Source organism: Podarcis filfolensis, assembly GCF_964270895.1.
Source record: "Podarcis filfolensis genome assembly, chromosome: 11".
NCBI lineage: Eukaryota > Metazoa > Chordata > Lepidosauria > Squamata > Lacertidae > Podarcis > Podarcis filfolensis.
The window spans coordinates 30,773,844-30,796,693 of NC_139613.1; the positions used below are offsets into that span (position 1 = coordinate 30,773,844).

Consider the following 22,850-nt stretch of genomic DNA (forward strand, 5'->3'; position numbering starts at 1 on the left):
TTGTTTTTAAATGCAGATCTACACATAAGACTTGCAGACCAACAAATATGAATTAATTACATCCGCTTATGCTAGCAAATGTTTTAACAAGTTCACCAACTGATAGCAAAGCATTTCAAGGCAGCTATCAAGGCATTTCCATTTTAAGCATTTGCTGAAGGAGTTCTTTATACAAACTATCATTTTCTTAAGTCAAGTGTGAAAAACATGGTCTTTCAGCTATCTACTTTTTATTACTTCCAGTAGTGGAGGCTGGGTGGTGTATTTGGGTAAAAGGGGCACTGCCCCTTCAACCTCAGTCCGATCTCAAATTGCCCCCCCCCCCCGTCTAATTCAAGGCGTAGATCCGACAAAACTAAAATTAGTTGACTCTGACCTCACCTGTCATTGACTCTGGCTCCACCTATTTAGTAGTTTATTTCATCACAACAGTGGCCCATAGTGGCTTACCAATCCCAGTGGGCAAGAGCCACCCCTGCTTTCCAATCAATTTATGAAACTACAGACTACTTAGCAGTATGAGAGCAGATGGTTGATGCAATTATTCAAACAAAAAAACTAGTTTTTCCAGCTATACAGCTACTAGAATCTTGCTAAGTTTGTGCATTTCTTCTTGCCTCCTTCAGCTTTAAATTTTGTTCCCACAAAACAAAGACACAGTTTCATGCAGTTTTTAAAGAGGGATAAAACTTTGGTGATTCAGGTCTATCTATTATTCAGTACCTAAAAATACTACAATACAAATATATTTTCAAGGACTGATTTACTGAATAAGAGATGCTCATCAGGCAACATTAAGTAAGAGCCATTAACTGAAAGCCAGGAAGAGCAACATACATACCTAAGGCTGTGAATACAAATAAGGACATGGGATGCTGATGAATCCAGCCTGAAAACTGACTCTGATAAAGGATATTGCTAGTGCACTCAAGCCAACACTGGGAAGGACACCGAAGAGCTTCAAACACTAACAAAGAATAAACCACTTTAATTAATAGTGTCATAAATTAAAATTAAATAGGATACAGCATCATCAAATAAGGGGATAAGAAATACTGAGGATGCTCTGTATTTCTGAAATAGAATCCATGAGGATCTGAAAACTGCAGTTGTTTATGATGGAGGCAGAGTTGACCTGGCCAGCTCACTTTCCAGTCTAGCCTTAGGTGCCTTCCCAGGAGCAGGGAGCACTTCAATGACAGGATGCGGTGCCACTGTCAAGTCAGGGGGCTCTAATATGGTGGTTGGGGCAGGACAAGGCAGGACAATCCATTAGGACACATCTAGATCAGCAGCTTCAAGACTGCTGGGCCCCTCTCCAGGATCCAATTCTGTTCCCTTGTCTCATTTCTCCTTCCCCTCTGACTAGATATCACCACCCAACTTATAACACACATAGATGTACCACATCTCTTGGTTCAGTACCAATTCAACTGAACTATATTGGTATGTGCTTTAGAGGAAGTCACTTTCACAACTTTTATCTCTTAACTTGCCCAATTAACAGGCTGATAAATCAGGCATGTCAGTTGCCTATTCCCTCCTCCATACTTTGCAGGTGTGCAAGTGAGAAGCGAGTAACCCATTCCCCTTTGGCTCATATGCTTCATCTTCCTTCCTCTTCTATCGTTCCCCTCACCCTGCCAGGGGATGAGAGACTGGGGGAATGTAGTATTCGAGCCTCCCCCCCTTTACAATCAAGCAGTATATAAATTTTATGGGGGGGGGACAGAATAAATAATAGTCTGTCATGCTTACATGACATGATTGGGAGGAGCGAGCAAGAATAGACACAACATAAAAGAATAAAGAGCCCACTACTTCCTTGGGCAGGTCTCTAGAGGCGAGCAGGAGAATGACCTACATTTATCCAGAGCCAACAATCACCACTGGCTACAACACAAAAGGCTTTCCCCCCTTTTCTGAGTTATCAAGCAAACACAATGTGCAGCTTGAACAAACAACGTCAGTGGGACTGCAGATTGGGTGGAATATAGCTAATTTCACTCAGAGTAGACCCATTGAAATTAATAAGCATAATCAATCATGCTGAAATTCTTATTGTGGGAGCTCTGGTTTTTCTGCTCATCTGAAATAGTGAGGAAACAATATTTTTCTAATATTTATTTATGTTTTTATTAAAGTGGGATGTGTCTAAAACTGACTATGAAGGAAGGAATTATTTTCAGGGTGAAACCAGCTACATCTTGGATTAATTTCTTTTGATGTACCAATCATTTTGACCTTTCTTACTATCTTCCCTGCAAACATACACCCTTCACCATCAAGTTTTTAAATACGGCATTTGTTTAGTACATTTATATCCAAGGTGGTGTGAATGGAGTTCCTAAATGGGTTTGATCCATGAATTTTAGTGGGTTTACTCTGAGTGAAAGTTAGTTGAAACCACCCAGCATATCTATTTACTTAAAAACAGCAGAGTATACAGTCTTTTCTGGGCAACTGCTACAAAGCGGCTTCCCACTTTGGGGCACGTTTTGCTTTTTAACGAACATGTCTTTCTCATTAAGGAATAAACTTCTGTCTCAATAACTGTGACATATGTTCAGATTCGAGATTCGAGATTCGGGAAGAAGTAGACTCCACCGTGGGAGCAGGGCCGGGGCGGGAGAGTGCTAGAGTTCTGTCTAGTCAAGTTGAGTGGGATCAATTCCAATCTGTTACCTCCGAGGATGTGGACAGGCTGCTTGGACGAGTGAAACCAACCACCTGTCTCCTGGATCCTTGCCCATCCTGGCTTATAAAAGCTAGCCGGGAAGGACTGGGCGATGGGCTTCGTGGGGTGGTGAATGCTTCCCTCCGTGAGGGAGCCTTCCCAGACCCACTGAAAGAGGCGGTTATTAAACCGCTTCTTAAAAAACCATCTTTAGATGTGGCCACGATGGCCAACTATCGCCCAGTCTCAAATCTTCCATTCTTGGGCAAGGTGATTGAGCGAGCGGTTGCCGAACAACTCCAGGCACGCCTGGAAGAAGCGGATCATTTGGATCCCTTCCAGTCGGGATTCAGGCCTCATCATGGGACTGAAACTGCCTTGGTCGCACTGGTTGATGATCTCCGGCGGGCTAGGGACAAAGGTGAGAGCTGTTTCCTAGTTCTGCTGGATCTCTCAGCGGCGTTTGATACCATCGACCATAACATCCTTCTGGACCGTCTTCAGGGGCTGGGAGCTGGAGGCACTGTCATACAGTGGTTCCACTCCTTCCTCCTGGGCCGTGTTCAGAAAGTGGTGGTGCGGGATGAGTGTTCAGACCCCTGGGCTCTCACTTGTGGGGTGCCTCAGGGTTCTGTCCTCTCCCCCATGCTTTTCAACATTTACATGCAGCCGCTGGGAGAGATCATCAGGAGGTTTGGGCTGGGTGTTCATCAGTATGCGGATGATACCCAGCTCTACCTCTCTTTTAAATCAGAACCAGTGAGGGCGGTGAAGGTCCTGTGTGAGTGTCTGGAGGCGGTTGGAGGATGGATGGCGGCTAACAGATTGAGGTTGAATCCTGACAAGACAGAAGTACTGTTTTTGGGTGACAGGAGGCGGGCAGGTGTGGAGGATTCCCTGGTCCTGAATGGGGTAACTGTGCCCCTGAGGGACCAGGTGCGCAGCCTGGGAGTCATTTTGGACTCACAGCTGTCCATGGAGGCACAGGTCAAATCTGTGTCCAGGGCAGCTGTTTACCAGCTCCATCTGGTACGTAGGCTGAGACCCTATCTGCCTGCAGACTGTCTTGCCAGAGTGGTGCATGCTCTGGTTATCTCCCGCTTGGACTACTGCAATGCACTCTACGTGGGGCTACCTTTGAGGGTGACTCGGAAACTACAACTAATCCAGAATGCGGCAGCTAGACTGGTGACTGGGGGCGGCCGCCGAGACCATATAACACCGGTCTTGAAAGACCTACATTGGCTCCCAGTACGTTTCCGAGCACAATTCAAAGTGTTGGTGCTGACCTTTAAAGCCCTAAACGGCCTCGGTCCAGTATACCTGAAGGAGCGTCTCCACCCCCATCATTCTGCCCGGACGCTGAGGTCCAGCGCCGAGGGCCTTCTGGCGGTTCCCTCATTGCGAGAAGCAGAGCTACAGGGAACCAGGCAGAGGGCCTTCTCGGTAGTGGCGCCCGCCCTGTGGAACGCCCTTCCAGCAGATGTCAAAGCGATAAACAACTACCTGACATTCAGAAGATATCTTAAGGCAGCCCTGTTCAGGGAAGTTTTTAACGTGTGATATTTACTGTATTTTTGGCTTCTATGGAAGCCGCCCAGAGTGGCTGGGGAGGCCCAGCCAGATGGGCGGGGTATAAATAATAAATTATTATTATTATTATTATTATTATTATTATTATTATTATTATTATGTTCACTAGGGGTTCAGGAACTGGCAGTCTTCCAACTCCCAACTACTCCCCTGAAAATGATCAGAGAAAATGAAATAAGGAATGATAGTAATATCCACAATCTCCTTTACATATTCTACTAACCCCAACCTGAACTTCCTCAATCCCATCATGTTTTAAAGCAGGAATGGGGGAATGGGGAACCCTTTCGGCCCCGAGGGACACAGGCAGTGGTGGACATTGGGTCAATAGCTACAGTCAGGCACACATGATCTCTGCACCATCTCACTACACATTTTAACATTTCCTCCCACGTGCAGCCAAGATTGCTGTCTACAGCAATCTTGGCTCGATTGGAAGCATTGCTGGGAAAGATTAAACTACCTCCCCCAACACTCTCGATGACCCAAAGATTGCTATCCTCTTATCTGCTCTGCATGCACTTTTAATTTTTACTTAACTCTAGTGACACAGATGTAGAGGGATTGTGTTAGATTGATCTCTAATGGTCATATATGTGTTGACTATGGCAAGGCACATTTAAGCAATAGCTGTACACCACTTTAAAAGCGTTTTCTAGAGATTATGCCCTATTCTGTGAAGCTCCATGCCCTGACCTCATCCTGCCTTTTTATGACCGATTCTGGTAGATATATGAACTATCATATATGGCTGGTCTGCCTTCTCCAAACTATGTCTAGTGAAAAACGTGGAAGGTCACCAAATGTCATTTGGCACCAAACCACCATATCAACACACATAACAACAAAAACAGGGTCCCAATAGAACCTTGATCTGTGCATATAAATGTGGGAAGAATCCAAAGAGTGAACGTTTTAGTTATGAGACACTGAAGTCAAAAACAGTCAGAAATTGAAGGTCCTATCCAGTATGATAGCAAGTAGCCCTTGACACTTCAGAAGTCCATTGGGCTTTAGAGGAAGGCATTGTCAAGAGAAAAAACTAAACTGCAATTGGTCTCTGGCAACATCACAGTTTAAGCTTCTAGAACCTGGCATTAAGTTCCCTGTTCCATAAACAGACATCAACATTACACAACCATGAACATAGCTGACTGAATTCACACCTGAGCTCAGTTACAGAAACGCATGAGAAAGCACTGATGTGCAAACAGTGGCACAGGAAAAACCAATAAATTAGGCAGCTAGAGATATGCCAGCACCTAGAAATAAAAATAAAATCCAAGAACTCTTAAGAGAATCTGCGCTGGCGAGTAACAATGGGGGAGGGAAGAAAACATAAAAGTAAAGAATTAGCCACATGCTTTGCCATAGGTGGCAATGGTGACACAATCAGGTTTGAAGAGTTCCATAATTTCTGGTGAGAAATTTTGGCTTTGCAAACTAATCCTTAGGTTCCCACATAACAAGAAAGAGGAGCAAGCTGAATAGTTTAGAGAAAAACGGAGATTTTGTTCTCTTATTTGAACATTTCCATTCTAGTAAAGAATGGTAAAGAAATGAAGAATTGATGGTTTCCTTGTACAGAAAAAGGCTTCCTATCCAGATTTTTAAGTGATAATTTACTATTTTACTGCTGTGTTTTTATTATTGTACTAGGGTAGTGTTTCTCAAACCTGGGTCTCCAGCTGTTGTTGGACTACAACTCTTAACTTGCCCAATTAACAGGCTGATAAATCAGGCATGTTAGTTGCCTATTCCCTCCTCCATGCTTTGCAGGTGCTCAAGTGAGAAATGGAACCAGTGGTCAGGGATGATGGGAGTTGTAGTCCAACAAACAGCTGAAGACCCAAGTTTGAGAAACACTGTACTAGGGCCTGAGCCTCTGCTTGCTTCGCTTGTCAACTGCACCTAGGCAACAACCCTAAGCCACCCCTCCCCTTACTCCCCATGGCCACCCCGTCCTTGCCAAAGCCACTCCTCCCTTCTCCCCTGAGGCCTTATCAAGCCTCTACAGTAAGCCTGGGCTACCTGCCTGCACATCCCTCTCACGCACCAGCCTCTCTCCCCCTCCTCCTTGGCCTCTGACATTACCAGCAGCTCAACCCACTTTGCGGTCATGCTGTAGTTCACAACACCACCGGTCAGTGGCATACACTGACTTGAGCCAAAGTTGATATTGCTGAGTGGCTCAGAAACTGACTGAACAAATACGTTATGATGTCAGTACAATGTCAGTTCTTTTCTTGAAGATGTTTCAAATTCAAACAGAACAGAGACAGAAAAAACATGATAACTTTTAATTTCTTATAATTTTTATTCCACCTTTTCTGCAGTACTCTAAAAATGGCAGACTAAGGTGGGATCGGGGACAAAATTCATGCCGGGGCCACTCTAGAAAACTCTCCGGGTTGTCATAAGGAAAGTCACCCATTGTTCTGAGAATTGTGGTAAGCTTCACATGGATGTCTGGTCATTGTACTGTCTAAACTGATTATTAGGGAACACAAAACATTTTCTCCTCTGAAGGCAGATCTCTAAAGCCACAGCTATTCACATTATGAGATGGTAGAGGCTTGAGGAACGTTTTAGCTTCCTCTTTCTATTTTAAGACAGCACAATTTCTTACACTGGGATTAATCCCTGTGTAGGAGAAATCATGCATTGCACAGAGTATGAAGCAAAGAATACACTCATACAAAACTGATTTATTCTTTCTAACATACTCATGCTAATACTATGTGACCACCACATATTAGGTCAGCCTATTTAGGATAGCCTAAACAAAACAGATCACAGCACTTTCAGTGAAATGATCAGGGTCTGACCTTGAGGAGTTTTGGTGCAAAATAGTTCCACAGTTGTGGGACAGCCACCTAGTCTATGGGTTCTTATGATTAGGACTTGGGTCCAAATAATGGTTTGTGCAGTTCTGAGAACATCAAATGGAAAGAAGGCAGCAACTCCTAGTCTATTGATCCTTGTGGAATAGCATGGCTTGTTCTCTACAATCCACTGCTATCAGAAGGTGCTTCATCACATTCCGCATTAAGTAAAGTTTTTGAAAAGAAGTAAAGAACACTACATAAATGCAGTAGTCTAGATTCAAGCCAAAAAGCAAACCACTACTAGATATGCATCTGTCAGAAAAAATGCAACCTTCTCACATGCTGAAAATGATGGGGGTATTCCTGGCCCTATTGCATTCTAGATTTAGAGGTACAATGGTGGTAACAGATCCAGGAGCACTCAAAGAATGTAAGACTAAGTGATCTGGGAAGCTAGGCGAAATGTTCAGTAGATATCAACCTCTAATTCACAAAGCTTGCCTAGTATGATTGCCTCAGTCTTATCTGGATATGGTTTCAACTATTTGTATCCACTTCCAACACCAGGTAAGAGATCATATAGCTGGGGTAGGGAAGTAGGGAGAAAATACACTTACAATTCATGCACCAAAGTCAACAACTACTTCACACACCAATAAGCTTGCTTGAAAAGTAAAAACAAATTTAGAAACATGGAGTACCAGATGGCTAAAATACTGCTGTATTTTAGTGACCAGAACAGCATGATGTTCCAGTGAATTAACCAAATAAAAGCAAACCAAGAATCAAGGATACAGGGGAAGTTCTTTGTGTGCAGATAAACGCTGAAAACAAGTCCAGGTAACAAAAAAACAAAAAAACAACCACACAAGCAAAACAAGGACATGATCTATTAGTTCTGATATTATAAAAATAGCAAAATAAACAAAACAAAGCCCATTAATTTGGTAAATGTCCAACGGTAGTTAGACATGATCCATAAGCATTATCAGATTTGAAAGTCATTCCATGATGAGAAATCTTAACACAACCACCTTAGAAATCACAATATATCAAAAGGAAAGGTTTAAAGGAATTGATTTTGTATCTCGAATTAATATTCAGAAATCTGCCAAAGTTTGAAGAATTCAATTAGAAATTGGTTGTGAAATCCCTTTTCCAGGGGACAGGGTGTTTTCCCTAACTTTGTCTTAAAACTTAAATGCAGAGGGTCAGGCGGAATCTTCTCTAATTTCCAGCTTCAAGTCTAGAGCTGGGGAGGAGGTTCAGAAAACAAGCCCTTACTCAGAGGTGGAGGGCGCAGAAGCTCAGTGCACTTTCTGGTCAGAGCCCACATGCCTCTGAAGGAGGAGTATTAGCCTGTCTCTGCCTGTAGTTCCAGGCCTGGATTCATTTCACACACACACACACACACCCCGCCAGAGTCTGATTCCTTTCTTGCAATGACAAGCACAATGATTACACACTGCCACTGTGTATCTGCTACCAATACAGTGGTACCTCAGGTTAAGAACTTAATTTGTTCTGGAGGTCCGTTCTTAGCTAATGGGGCCTCCCGCTGCCACCATGCTGCCGCTGCCGCCGCGCGATTACTGTTCTCATCCTGAAGCAAAGTTCTTAACCTGAGGTACTATTTTTGGTTTAGCGGAGTCTGTAACCTGAAGTGTCTGTAACCTGAGGTACCACTGTACTGACAAATACTACAAAGCACTATGACATGGCAATCAGATATTGTTGCTCTCAGAAACCAAAAATCATTTGGCAATTTAACGCATACAAAAATATATTTTAAGAATACAGTATCCAGAAAATATTTGGGCTTCAAATTTCAACAGAAGTTTTTTATGAGAAATTTCAGTTTTGGTACTTTTCAACTATCTGTCAGCATGCCTCAGAAACTATACAACCACTCCTTACAAGTTCTACTTGGCTAAAGATTAGCTCTCTTAAAAACCATACCCTTTTATTATGATGCCATATGCACCAAACACTATTTTTAAAGCAATCATTTGATAATTGAGCATGAGGTAAAGGACTTTAAGCAGAAAAATGAACTCAACAGCAACAAATAACTGAATAAATTAGCCACTGCATCAAGGTCTGTATCATTCTATACAAGGCTTCCTCAACCTCGGCCCTCCAGATATTTTGAGACTACAATTCCCAGCATCCCTGAGCACTGGCCCTGCTAGCTAGGGATCATGGGAGTTGCAGGCCAAAAACATCTGGAGGGCCGAGGTTGAGGAAGCCTGTTTTATACAATACTGGGGACACAAAGATCTATTTATGTACATGCAGTAGAAGTACAAATACCCAAGAGAGCTTTGTTGGCCAAGCAGACAAGCTGATTAGTATTATTATTCCTCACCTACATAACATTAGTAAGGTACTATACACTTTATATGGGACACGGGTGGCGCTGTGGGGTCAACCACAGAGCCTAGGACTTGCCAATCAGAAGGTTGGCGATTCAAATCCCCGTGACGGGGTGAGCTCCTGTTGCTCGGTCCCAGCTCCTGCCAACCTAGCAGTTCGAAAGCACATCAAAGTGCAAGTAGATAAATAGGTACCGCTCCAGCGGGAAGGTAAACGGTGTTTGCGTGTGCTGCTCTGGTTCACCAGAAGCAGCTTCGTCATGCTGGCCACATGACCCGGAAGCTGTACACCGGCTCCCTTGGCCAGTAAAGCGAGATGAGCACCGCAACCCCAGAGTCGGTCACGACTGGACCTAATGGTCAGGGGTCCCTTTACCTTTACCTTTATACACTTTTTATTATATAAACTGATTGGTAGTGGCACACAATAACATAGAAAAAAGGTTCCCTCAAGGAAATTATAATCACTTTCAACAGTTGAGGAGAAGAGGGGGGGCAGGGGGGGAGAAAGGATGAGTGAATGCCATTACACCTACTTTGCGGTTGTTTATCTGCAACTAAAACAATACCTGTTTGTTTCTTTGGCAGAAGGAAATGCTGCACCAAAGTGCATATAAATGTGGGAAGAATCCAAAGCATGAACGTTTTAGTTATGAGATGCTGAAGTCAGAAATTGGAGGAATTTAAGTTACTTAAGGCCACTGATTTTCAATAGGTCCACTCTGAGTATTACTAAGATTTTATATGGGCAATATCAAATACCTCTGGCCAAACAAGTCTAGACTGTTTTAAAAAAAAGTTTTAAAAAAGTTTTCTGCTCAAAACACTTCAATTTCTATTACTTGACTTCTAGAAGCAAATATAGGAAAGCCACAGCACTCTAGAAATTAAATGTTGCTATAATAGAACCACAGAAACCCATATTTAAATCCCATCTCCAAGGGGAAGGATTCTGTCTGTATGCCCAGATGGGGGGCAGACAATGAGCCATAGAACTCCCCAATGGCATCCTGGAGGAATCACCCATATTTGATGTGCATCATATGTTGATCCTTAACCCAGGTTTCACCATGATGAAGTCATCAGCCAGCAATCGGGATGGTTGGGATACATACCCAATCCCTAGGCCTACTGACATCTGTACTCAATAAAACTGTGGCCACGCCAATCTCAAAACTGCCACGTCGCTTATTGCTTCCTGTGCCCCCACCCCAGCAACCTCAGACTCACTGTGACTGGGTCCACAAATCAATCCTCTCAATTATTAAATTGCAAGCTTAACCTATGAAAGCTTAACCTATGAAAGCATGCTTCAAAATGCATGCAAACCACCAGCTTTTATGTTCAGTTGGCCAGCTGCTTTATCATCAGACCATGTCTTTAAACTCCACTGCATGTAATATTAGTTGTTACATTCCAGAAGGTAACAAGATACCTTAGTTTTCTCAAAGCAACACCAACAATTAAGTCTTGTGGCATCTGAAAGACTGTCCAATATATTTTGGCATAAATCTACCTCTTGTCTTTTGACTTTACATAGTAAACAACTATTTCCCTTACTTCTCTGTATTCAGGGTATATACCCCACGACCATCAAAGTCGTCATGTGCTCAAGCACTTAAAAAAATATGCCCCATTATGGCTGTGTCTGGGTGTCAAATTGAAAAATATATTATGGTCCCAGGAATCAGACTTTGCAACTATCTCTGGACTTGCATGCCCCCTCCCTCGCCTCGTTCCTTTTTTCTGATGCAATCATCAGAGTTGTGAAGCTTTCACTTCCATTTTTTTTAAATTAACCACAGCTTGTCATGTTATTCAAGTCCTATTCAAGCCACAGAACTGTGGCTAATCTTAACTATGGCTTGTTCAAAACAATTCAACTTAAAACCATGGGTCTGAAATCTGCATGGATTACAGCCTGTATGACTGTGTCCTGTGGGAAGCCCTTTATCAATAGACAAGATAATAACCTAGGCAACAATGTAATGAATTTACTTTTGTGATCTTATTTAGCAATCTTTGATGGGATTAAATACCATCAGTATATTAATTTATTTTAAATCCATACAATCCATATACTTGCCCATATTTCATCTTCTATGCTTGTCCAAAGTTTATTTTCCAGTTCATAAATCTTTGTCACATTTTTGCAGTTAACTTCAACAGATGTTTCTATATATTTCTGATATATACGTCATATATCCCAATTAAATAGTCATGAATTCTGCAACCTTTGGCTTGTAACAGTTTGTGTATTTTCAAAATGAAAATCAAGGAGATAATTGATAAGTAAATCAATTAAAAATAAAATTGCTATTTGGTTAGTTTTTATGGTATTATTTTGGAAATTGCAATGGCCCTGGGGCATCTCTCTCGTTTCCAGTTTCCTTACGGTTAGAAAGAAAACTATTAGACAAATAGCATTTTAATGTTTGTTTGTTCTGTAACAGTTCCCTGTATTCTTTGAGGGAAAACATGACTGTTTAAAGAACCAAAACAGGTATTAAAAACACACACATACTTCTAACAATCCCATCAGTCACCACAACTGACTGATGTAGTCCCCAACTGAAAGGTTAACAATGAAAGTTGTATGTGCTTAAAGAAGCTTGTACCAAATCAAATATAGGCAATTTACACCTTTTTAAAGTAGAACACCAAGGATCACATTCATATATCTGATCCATCATATCACTTTAAACAGTCATGTTTTCCCTCAAAGAATACAGGGAACTGTAGCTTGCTAACAACAGTACTGCGAGTTATTGGGAGACCCCCATTCCCCCACAAAGACCTACAATTTCCAGGGTGGTTTAATAGTCAATCCCTTTTCACAAGGAACTCTGTGAACTGTAGTTCTTGTGATGCTGTATGCTGCTGCTTTAAATGTATGGTGTGGTGGGAAACCCTCTCAGCAAAAAAAGCACACATAAAAAAGCAGCTGAGGACCTCCTAGAATGGATCGTGGCTATGGCAGTCGGGGAAGATGGGAGTGTCAACTCATTCTCCTGCCCATTAACCTAATTTAAATGATCATGCAATACCACCATGTGTCCTACCACAAGGCAAATAGCAGTTTCTGGAGAGGGGAAAGGAAAACAGGAATATGAGTGGGTGAGCTGGTAAAATAGTGATGTAGGAATCCCTCTTTTCCGGCTAGTGTGTTGAAAGAAGGAAGGTTTTCTTACTAGCTTGCCAACAAGCTACTAAACAAATCTTCAGACTAGTAACTTTTGTGGGCTCATTTACAAGGCTGAGTTATATACAGTGGTACCTCGGGTTACATACGCTTCAGGTTACATACGCTTCAGGTTACAGACTCCGCTAACCCAGAAATAGTGCTTCAGGTTAAGAACTTTGCTTCGGGATGAGAACAGAAATTGTGCTCCAGCGGCATGGCAGCAGCAGGAGGCCCCATTAGCTAAAGTGGTGCTTCAGGTTAAGAACAGTTTCAGTTTAAGTACGGACCTCCAGAACAAATTAAGTACTTAACCTGAGGTACCACTGTACGTACGTTTCCCAAATTACTATTGAAAACAAACAATTACAGACACTGCTAGACACTTAAAACTACTTGCTAATAACAATTTTACCTCTTGATACAATACATTTCCCAGAATTTATTTACATTGAGCTAGATATTCACTAGAAATTCAAAAGCACATCAAAGTGCAAGTAGATAAATAGGTACCGCTCCGGTGGGAAGGTAAATGGCGTTTCCGTGTGTTGCTCTGGTTCGCCAGAAGCAGCTTAGTCATGCTGGCCACATGACCTGGAAGCTGTACGCCAGCTCCCTCGGCCGGTAAAGCGAGATGAGCACCACAACCCCAGAGTTGGCCACGACTGGACCTAATGGTCAGGGGTCCCTTTACCCTTTAGATATTCACTGTCATACATGGCTGTTTTTCCAGTGGCCTACTGATATGTCTTTGGTTATGTTATATAGCAAGGTTAGATTTCATTGCTGCTCCAGTTATTTCTCTCCCTAAGGCTTCCAAGAATACAAATAAAACCACAAGGGCTGATCTTGTCAGATCTCATAAGCAAAACGAAAAATAGGTTGGCCTGGTCAGTACCTGGGTAGAAGTCTTCTGAATTTTATTTAGAACAATGGAGGTTATTCAGTGTCCACAGACTGGATTATTTCACATCCAGCAGAATGGCTTCCCTTCCACCTAACTTCTGGATTTAGTTATTGGGGTGGGCACTCTACATATATAATGAATAAATAATTCACCCCAAACTGAACTGCTTTTACTGGTTACATACCTTTCAAAATCAATTTCTCATGAGCTTTATAAGATAATTACTTGGTGCAGTCCTCTATACCTTTTTGAACTGAACTCCCATCTTTCCTGACCAATGGTTGCAGAACAAGATGGGAGCTAGATTCCAACATTGTCTGAAGAGCCATAAGTTCCCCATCCCTAGTATATATAAAGCCTGTCATTGAAGGCTAGATAATTATTATCTATTCCGCTTTGGGTCTACATGAAACTCAGAAACTGACAAAACCTCCAGCTGAATTTGCACCATACTACCACATCAGTTCCCACCTCTTTCAGGAATGCACTCATATGAACAAAGACAACTTGCATAATGGAATATCATGGACATGGTTTGCAACAACTGTTGTGAACAGGACAGTATGTTTCCTAGAGGCTGAAAGGGGTTATACATCTTTCACTTACTACAATATAATCATAGGCTTTGGTGACATTTGCTCTACCACATCCCTCAAAGCAATTGGTTCAGCAATCGTTTTCCACAGCAACAAGAAAACATTGGCATTCAGTAATGAAAAAATGGCATATCCTGCTAAAAGGCAGACCTCCTGGGCAAGATGCTTCATTTTCTTGGAGAAAGTTGCAACATCACTTCTATTGTGTAAAAATAATTGTGTAGAAAGGCCCTTACTCAAAATCAATACTCCCCCAATAGTCAGCCATCATGTATACAAATAGATGAATTTGGATTTGCCACAGTACAAAGTTCTCATTCACTGCATCAACACAGATCTACAGGCTGGCTCTGGGAGCTAGGATAAGGAGCAGAAATGGAAAATTGGAACTGGCACCATATCAGACACTCAAGCCATTTTCTGTACATAATATAATGCAAGAGATCTGAGCAAAAACCTTATATCCTTATGAAAGGTCAAGAACTGTAGTAATTCAATAATTTCTCCTTAACACTACCCTTTCTGGTAGCAGACAATGAGACAATCCAGAAACCAGTACATGGAAGTATTCCCCTTTCTATCCTATTAAATGGTATATTAGACTGGATGCCATCCTCCCAGATTAATTTCAATGGGTCTATCTAAGATGATAAGAAAATGCACACAAGTGAACTATATGAACACATTTTCTTCACTGTGTTCCTTGCATTGCCATTGGCTCTTGTCACATGCTAGAACAGAAGTAACAGTGGACAGTTTGCTAGCTCTCTTTCACTAGCAGCACTGGGAGTATGTAGTGCAGTTGAGGTACATTAGACTTGGATGCAGCAAATCTAGACTTACATTTATTCCAAGTTACACTGCTCACAAGTTGGCCTTGGACATATCAGCTTCTCTCAGACTAACTGGCATAGAGGGTTGCTGAGAGTGTCCAAAGCACTGCTCTAAGATCAGTAGAGGAAGGGCAGGATACATATATGATAGAAATCTACTGCTGCTTAGAAAGTTCAAGAACACAAGCTCATCTTGTTCCCGTAGACCTGGGAATTACACCAATCGAAGTCTCTCTGCAGCTCTCTCAATGCAAGGCTTATACTGATGCTAAATGACCTCCCTCTTAAATGAGATATTCTAAGCAGCTGCTATTCATTTCAGCCACTTGCAAATAGATTTCATCAGTAGAGTGGGAAAAGTTGAGTTTTTAGCAAATCAGGTTAGAAAGCCTGTAATTACTTAATGCTCACATTTTGTCATAACCAACGAAATGTTAAGACTCTTACCTAAAATATACATATGTTGCAAATATCTCAAAAGACCATTTAAGAGATTTAAAACCACTAAAGTCATGAACGGACATAAATGTGACTTGTGAACCTGAGAAAAATAATGACCTTTAATGAATGTGAAGCATGGCAAAGGCCAGTTATCAGTACAATATAAAAGAAAAGTAATATTTTTAAAAATTTATTGAACTTTTAGACTGTCCTTCACGCATTTCAGATCCCAGGATGGTATGCAAATGATATTTAAAAAACAAAACAATGGATGCCACCAATGAACAGAAACACAATTAAAAAATAAAGACCACTACCAGAGAAGTCAAGCTTTTATAAAAAATAATAATACAAGTTTGCAGCGGCCAGTAATTACACTAAAGACCATGTACAAACAGATACTGCCAAATACCAGGTGAACAAGTAAGTTTTTACCTGGTGCTGCAAGCAATTTGGAATCTATTTGCTTATTAAGCTACACTTTATGAACATAGCATTGAACTTCTTAACAACATATCACCAGCACAATTTTGTGCACGAATACTTGGAAGGAAGCTTCATAAGAACTCCACGGGAGTTGAAGCCTGCCCTATGCACCTTTTTAGTAACCAGTATCCATAGTAACTGTAGTGAAAATTGGTTATCCTAAAACCATATTTACTGTATTTATATCATACTCCTTCTCCGTATATACTTTTTCGAAAATACTAGCATAACTCAGATTTCTCTTTATCAGTGTCTGAAAGATTCATAATGCCCAATACTCATTCATTTGAGCTTTGTGGATTTCATTAAATTGAAGGTTTCCATAAAGTGGAATATTCTGTTCAGTTGCTTACTACCAACATGTACAAAATTTAAGATTTTGTATATGCACTTTCAACCATTCATCAGATTATTTTCCATGATTCAACTCCTGCACCAAATGCCTGAATATCTTCTGTAACATCTGAAAATAGTTTCCATCCATGGACCAGTAAAGACTATCATCTCTGCTTACTAAGCCCATTCAAACAAGCTGTGATTTAGAGCAATATGTCACTAACAAGTCTCCCATTCGATCTGAACTAGGAAATGCTTACCAGCTTTGGAGCAAACAAGGAAGTTAAACCAACTTCAAATTATAATTTAATATCTTGTTTTGTTCTAAAATTAGTAACCACAGTTAACCAATTTGGATGAAATGGCAACCTATGGTTAATTAGAGACTTCTAGGTTTAATCATAGTTCATGGCAAACATGCGGAGTGCGCAGGCAAAAGACCTGTGCATATTACTGATTTCAATGAGTATACTTTGAGTTTGGCTAACAATGGATACAGCCTTTAATATCTTGGATGCAAGTTATTTGCTGCAGCACAAATTAGCTGTGCAATACTATTATTTGAACATGTTGCATCAGAAATAAGTTAACTGAGAAAACGCATCAGCATACTCTCCAACATTCCTCAGATGAAAATAGGGACATTTCTCTCTCTCCAACGGACGCTCCTCGACCTCCCATTTTGGCGCCTCCCCCAGGTCATTTCCTATCAGCAGGGCGAGTGCCGCCACCACTACACCAATGAGGCATACACAACCTCTGCCATCCTGAGAAAACCCCTTAATCCCAGTTTTATTTAATTGTATTCTTTGGTAGATTTACAAAAAGAAATACACACACCAATAAATAATTTTTTTAAAGGGGCAAGATTAGAAGTAGATACAAAAAGCATTAAAAATATATTTTAAAAACAAGACTCGCACTCTGCTCCCGCTTTCTTCCTGCCCAGGCCAGGCCTGCCCTCTGCCTGCCGCTCAGAGCCAGCGCATCACGTGAGGCTGGGCCTTCGCAGCGACAGCCTCTCCTCTTCCTCTTTGGAAGCTGCTACAAGCAGCCCAAGGAAGGAGGCCAGCAGCGGCAACGGGGATGCTCCTTTGCAGCCACATCTGCTGCCACAGTCATCACTTGGGACAAGCGCCAGCTCATTCTCCTCCCCAAGCTTGGTGGCAGTGCTGGCCAGGGGGTGTGTGGGGAGGATAGGGACATTCCAGGATCAATTCAGAAGCCAGAATGGCTTTCATAATTCCCAGAGTCTCTCTAGAAAATTGGGACATTGAGAGGTATGCATGAGATTTCCTTGAAGGTTTCCAATCTATCCTCTGAAAAAACAAGGGGGATATCAACAGGAAAGAAAACTAGTTTAGCAAATTTTTAAAAACTCCCTCCCCTGAACCTTTACATCTCTGCAACTAAATCAAGCAGTTGCAGATTATGAGCCTCTTAGGGGGAATATTTTGCAAGGCTTGAAAAATAGGATATACTATTACCAATACAACTGACTGGAGATACACACTGGCTTTTATTCTGTCTTTTAATCAATGTAGTAATACATTTTAAGATGTCACTTCCCAATTATGCCGTTTTTCCAACTTACTAAAATTGCATGCCTCTTACAATTTTTACTGCGTTGTCACTTTCTTTCAAGAACTGTATAAAATTAAAACTGAAATCAAACTGAAATCAAAACATCCTTTAAAAAACACAATCTTAACAAATGCATTTAAGGTTATGAGCAATGCCGAAAGTATTTCATACTTTATTTCAAATTTAAAAGTAACATTACTTTGGGAACACTTTTGCATTCCTAGCACAATTCTCCTTCTACTGTCCTACTTCTCTAATCTCCGTTATGCTGTTACTGTTACTTCATCTCTTCCAGATATTGCACTCTAGCTCTTTAAAGTTACTTCTATGGCATGTCTGTATAATGCATTTGTTTTTCATTTGTGCAGTGTGCATGTATCTTCCCCTCCAGCTTGCATTTCTGTTGCAGGGACAGCATAAGAAAGCACAATGGGTTGGAGCCAGAGAATTATAGCCACTAGCATTGTTCCGCAAATGCTTGTGTGAGTGCTAGCAGATGAGCTTCTTCATTGCCACAAAATATAGATACTATGGTTTCCCTTCAGATGATATAGAGCTTTCACCTTTTAATATACAGATTCTATCCCTGTTTCCACACAGGTAGGAAAACATATTTTGATTAGTTTCATTGTTTTCTACAAAACTATAGCACAAGGTCAAACAAATGAGTGGAAGCCACCTCATGTATGGGCCCCTTTGTATCTCATGCTGAATTAAAAAGGCAATACTTTTCCTAGTTGTGACTGCCAAATCTCAGTATTTTGTTGAATTTATCTCTCAGTTTGTCCACAGAACTGTAAATTAGGTTAAGGACTGTTTGCATAAATTTAACATCAACCAGCAGCAGGACTAACCCCCAGCAGCAATTTTATATCTCGTAGTAGCTTTTTCCTCTGTTTCTTTTTATTGTTTGGAGACCTGCCCCAAACTGGAATACACTGACCAGTAACTTGCAGGATTATCACTGAAACTCTGAAATGTGATTTGAGAAGACAGATCAATTGTGCAGAAAGTCCCATCCTTTGTTTCTTTTCATATCCCACTGGATTATTTTAAAAATCCAGACAGAATATCTAAGATTCGATTTACAAACTGCCACTTTTATATTGCTTAATAGTTTTATTAATATCATTATTAAGAGAAGCAATATTTAGGCATGAGAATTCTTCTAACATGCCACTGCTATTTCTGGTGGAAGTCACTGGAGAATCAAATCAATACATGTCACTGAGCAGCAATTCAGCAAATCTGGAGCACTCATAGAAGATACAGGAAAGTTAAGACACTCAAAAAATCCTTATTTCACACTTTTTTTGTTTCAAAGCATATAAAATATGCAAGATGTCAGTTTGTTTAAATAAGCAATGACAAAAGCAGACAATTGAAACTAGGTTCTTCTGGATATCTATAATTAAATTCAGAGTCTCTCATACCTAGGTATGGCGCATTTGCACAGGCAATTTACCCCTGGTTCACTGCCGAATGCATTCTTCCAGCTGTACACTTCACACTTGAGCAGAAGTAGTTACCCCTTAGTTCACTGTTATTCCCCCTTGTAGACTTGGAAAGGAAAGAGTGGCCAGGATCCAAGGAGCTGTTTAGGCTCACCAGCATCCAAAGTGCCCCCAAAGCTCATAGGCCTTTCCCCACTATTATATTACACATTACTTTGGACTCTTCCTTCAGTTCCAAAAGCAGTTTAACATGTGAAATGTGAGTGGGGTATTTAGGGAGACCCCATTCAGATATCATCCTTGGGTTCGTTGGGTTTATTGTCACAGTTCTTTGTATCCTGTCCATGATGAGCAGTTTGAGAGTAGTGCATTGTTAATTTTGTCCAAATACTTAAGTAGTGTGCACTTCTGAAAGGCAGATTCCCTCATCCTTCCATACTTATTGTGGTTATCTATGGAACACCACCATTTTACCCCCTGTCAGCCTGAGCACAAAAGCACAGGGCCTTCAGCCATTAAACAATCTATGGCCTTTTACATGCATGAGGAAATTCCAGAGGAAACAGAACTAGGAACAGAAAAATGGAGGGCTTACCTACGTATTCTTTAGACTGCGCTTGTAGTATCACGTAATACAAAGTTTTTATTTCTTCTACCTATATTATACAGAACTGAACTTCAATATTGCAAAGACTTGCATGGCTACATAAAATTAATCCTGGGCAATCTCAATGAAATGTTTTAATGGGGCCTATGCAGATTTTTTCTGTGTATTTTGTCTCTCATGTATTTGTTCACCTTTTGGGGTGGGAGGTGGGGAGTCTGTAATATGTGACTGAATATGTCGCAGACACCATTAATGATAAGCAGGTAGGATTATTTGTTGAGGGTGTGTGATGGGTAATTTTAAAGCAACGTAAGTGGTTGGGTTAGGATCTTGTTTGTTTCTGATCCAGAGAAATAACATCAGACACAAACTTTAAATTAAAAAAGCATCAAATGGAAATATGATGCAAATACTATCCTGGATGATTACGCTGTCAACAGTAGGGATGTCATATGTCTGGATTTTTCCAGACATTAACGAGGTTTCAAAGGTGGAATTGACCTCCATGGGGAATTTCTGAAAGGCAGAGCTTTGTCCTGGATCTTAGGCAAGTCAATCCAAAAATCACAATTTTTTGGTGTCTTAAAGTGTCCTGGTTTTTATTTTTTTAAATACAGCAAACCTAGCAGTCACAAGTCATCTTAGCCAAATGCTACCTCAGTGTTGGAGGCAATATTCCTCTAAATACCAGTTACTGGGAATCACATGTGGGAAGAGTGCAATTCTGTCCATGTCCCACTTCTGGGCTTCCCAAAGGCATCTGGTTGGCCACCCTGAGAACAGGATGCTGGACCATATAGGCCTTTATTTGAACTGATCCAGCAGGGTTATGGTATTCTTATCACTCCATATATACCAGAATTTAAAATTACAGAAGAGTCTATTATCTACTGTAACTAAGACTAAGTACAGCTGAATAAACCCATTCTTTCCCTCTTGACCCTGCTTCTACTTCCCAGCCTCGACTGTCTCCCCACTGATTCTAACCTCTCTGGGCAGGGATCTGTCCTCTTGTGCTCTGTGAGATGCCATGCACAGTAATGGCTCTCTTTGTATTAGAATGGTTGGGTACTCGTGGAAATAGGATACGAGCTTTTGGTGGAAAGGATGCCATGTTAACTGTATGTGCAAATTGTTATCTGGTCATTATTCTACCAAAACTATGTTACACTTTTTAACTTCTTCATCCACTTTTAAGTACTTGCGGCTATCAACATGAAAAATGGGAATTCAGAAGGTCAAACACAGGATTTATATATAAGTTCCTGGTAATATGGTAGACACTGTGGTTTAAAACATTGACTCCTTGCTAGAAAATTAATGGGGACTTTAGTAAGCGGCAGCGATTCTCCCCCAAAGGGACAGGGATAGTGAACACATTAAAAGTGAATATAAACCCTAGAGTATTATATAGTCAGAACTCTTTTCCTATTCCAATTAATTTATTCTACTTCACTGAAATTAATTCCTCATTTAAATCAGTTCTTCAGGGTTGGGAAATGGGGGAAAAGCTTTGTGGAAGAGCCAGGGTCAGAGTGGCAAGGGGGAGCATTTACTGGAAGCTCAAGCTTCAACACACAATCCTCTGGGGGCGCCTAACAGAGTGCACATCCCATCAGAAGGCCTAAACTAATGTTTCTGAACACATTCTGCCTGGATAAGTGACTGAAGACATGACTTCTGAATCTTCCATATTAGGTGCATTTATATTTAATACTCTGAAGCCACTGAAAACCTAGTTAGTATAATATACACTTTAAACTAGATATATCAAGAGCAATGGTTCTCAACCATGAGACAAAATCCCCTACTGAGACACAATTAGCAAGTGGAGACAAGTTCATTCTTGACCCTTACCTCCTTGCATCTTAACTGGATCAAAATACCATTGTAGCTCCTCCAATTAGTGTAATACAAGAGGACTATGTGCTCCCCACAATCTACATGCAAACCAATACAATGCTGTTTCCCACAAGAATTTCTTATGGTCCTCCTATCCCTTCCACCTGCCATTAAAACACACCACAGGTGCCCTAAAGTCGTGTTTTTCCTTTGATGTGCACTTAACATTACAATTCAAACTGTCTGTTCTCCAAAAAACCCAATTCTGATCACACTTGCTTCAATCCATTAGATTGGACAGCACTCTACTGTTGCCTGTGGCGAAGTGAATACATTCCTAATTTCCAAAGCAAGTCTTTGGCAAGAGTTAACTGTGTGAGATAGCAGATTCAAACAGGGACTAACCAACAAAGAGGTGCTACAAACATCCATCCCTTTTTAATTCTGCCAATAAGCCTCAAGAGTGAATTTGGGATTCCCTACACACTGACCATTATATGAAATCCAATGGAACTGCTTCCAAGACGATTGCAATATAATCCCATTATTCTGTTTCTTTTTAAAGATTCTAAAGCAGTTTTTGGGAAACTAACCATAGGAATTACTACAAACTAACAATAGGAATTACTACTATATTTGCATTAGACAAATATAGGAAATGATAGAAGAGGGGAAAAGCTAACACAATTATAAAATGGATATCCAATTTATTACAAATGTTTCCCAAATTCTTTTTGTCGTTGTTTCAATGTGGAAATGAGGGCCAACTACACATGACGCTAAATGCATCATTGGCAATCACATCAGCTTTGTTTTAAGAGCAAGAGTGAGAGGCCCTGAGGAGGCATATAGGGAGGACAGATATAACCTTTTTCTCCCCAGCCATGATCCCAATAAATATGGTACCCTTGCAACTCTCATACACTGGAATTAAGGATAGGAATAAATCTCTCATTAGCACCACAGGGAGCCTTTTCCTATTCCTAATTGTGGAGCTCGGGGGAAATTTTCTTCAGGAACTTGGCTGGCGAGAGAAAGGATAAGTCTCTCCTCCCAGCATGCTGCATTCCTAATGTGAGGGTCTCCATCCTTACAATGACCATTAGGATC

General features: G+C 41.0%; 1 protein-coding gene across 10 annotated transcripts in view; it reads right to left on the minus strand.

Annotated features, from left to right (window-relative positions):
• Nucleotides 1-22,850, minus strand: part of SSBP2 (single stranded DNA binding protein 2) — a 118,878-nt gene that overhangs the window by 84,765 nt on the left and 11,263 nt on the right. Inside the window, exons 1-2 of one of the 10 annotated variants that reach the window (XM_083577438.1) lie at nucleotides 5,139-5,273; nucleotides 842-967 (exon numbers count right to left, since the gene is read on the minus strand). The exons of 8 other annotated variants lie outside the window; for them this stretch is intronic. The gene's annotated coding sequence lies outside the window, so the exon portion shown is untranslated. Of the gene's footprint in view, nucleotides 1-841; nucleotides 968-5,138; nucleotides 5,274-22,850 lie in introns of those variants that run through there. One more of the 10 variants, XM_083577431.1, reaches the window with a different exon arrangement.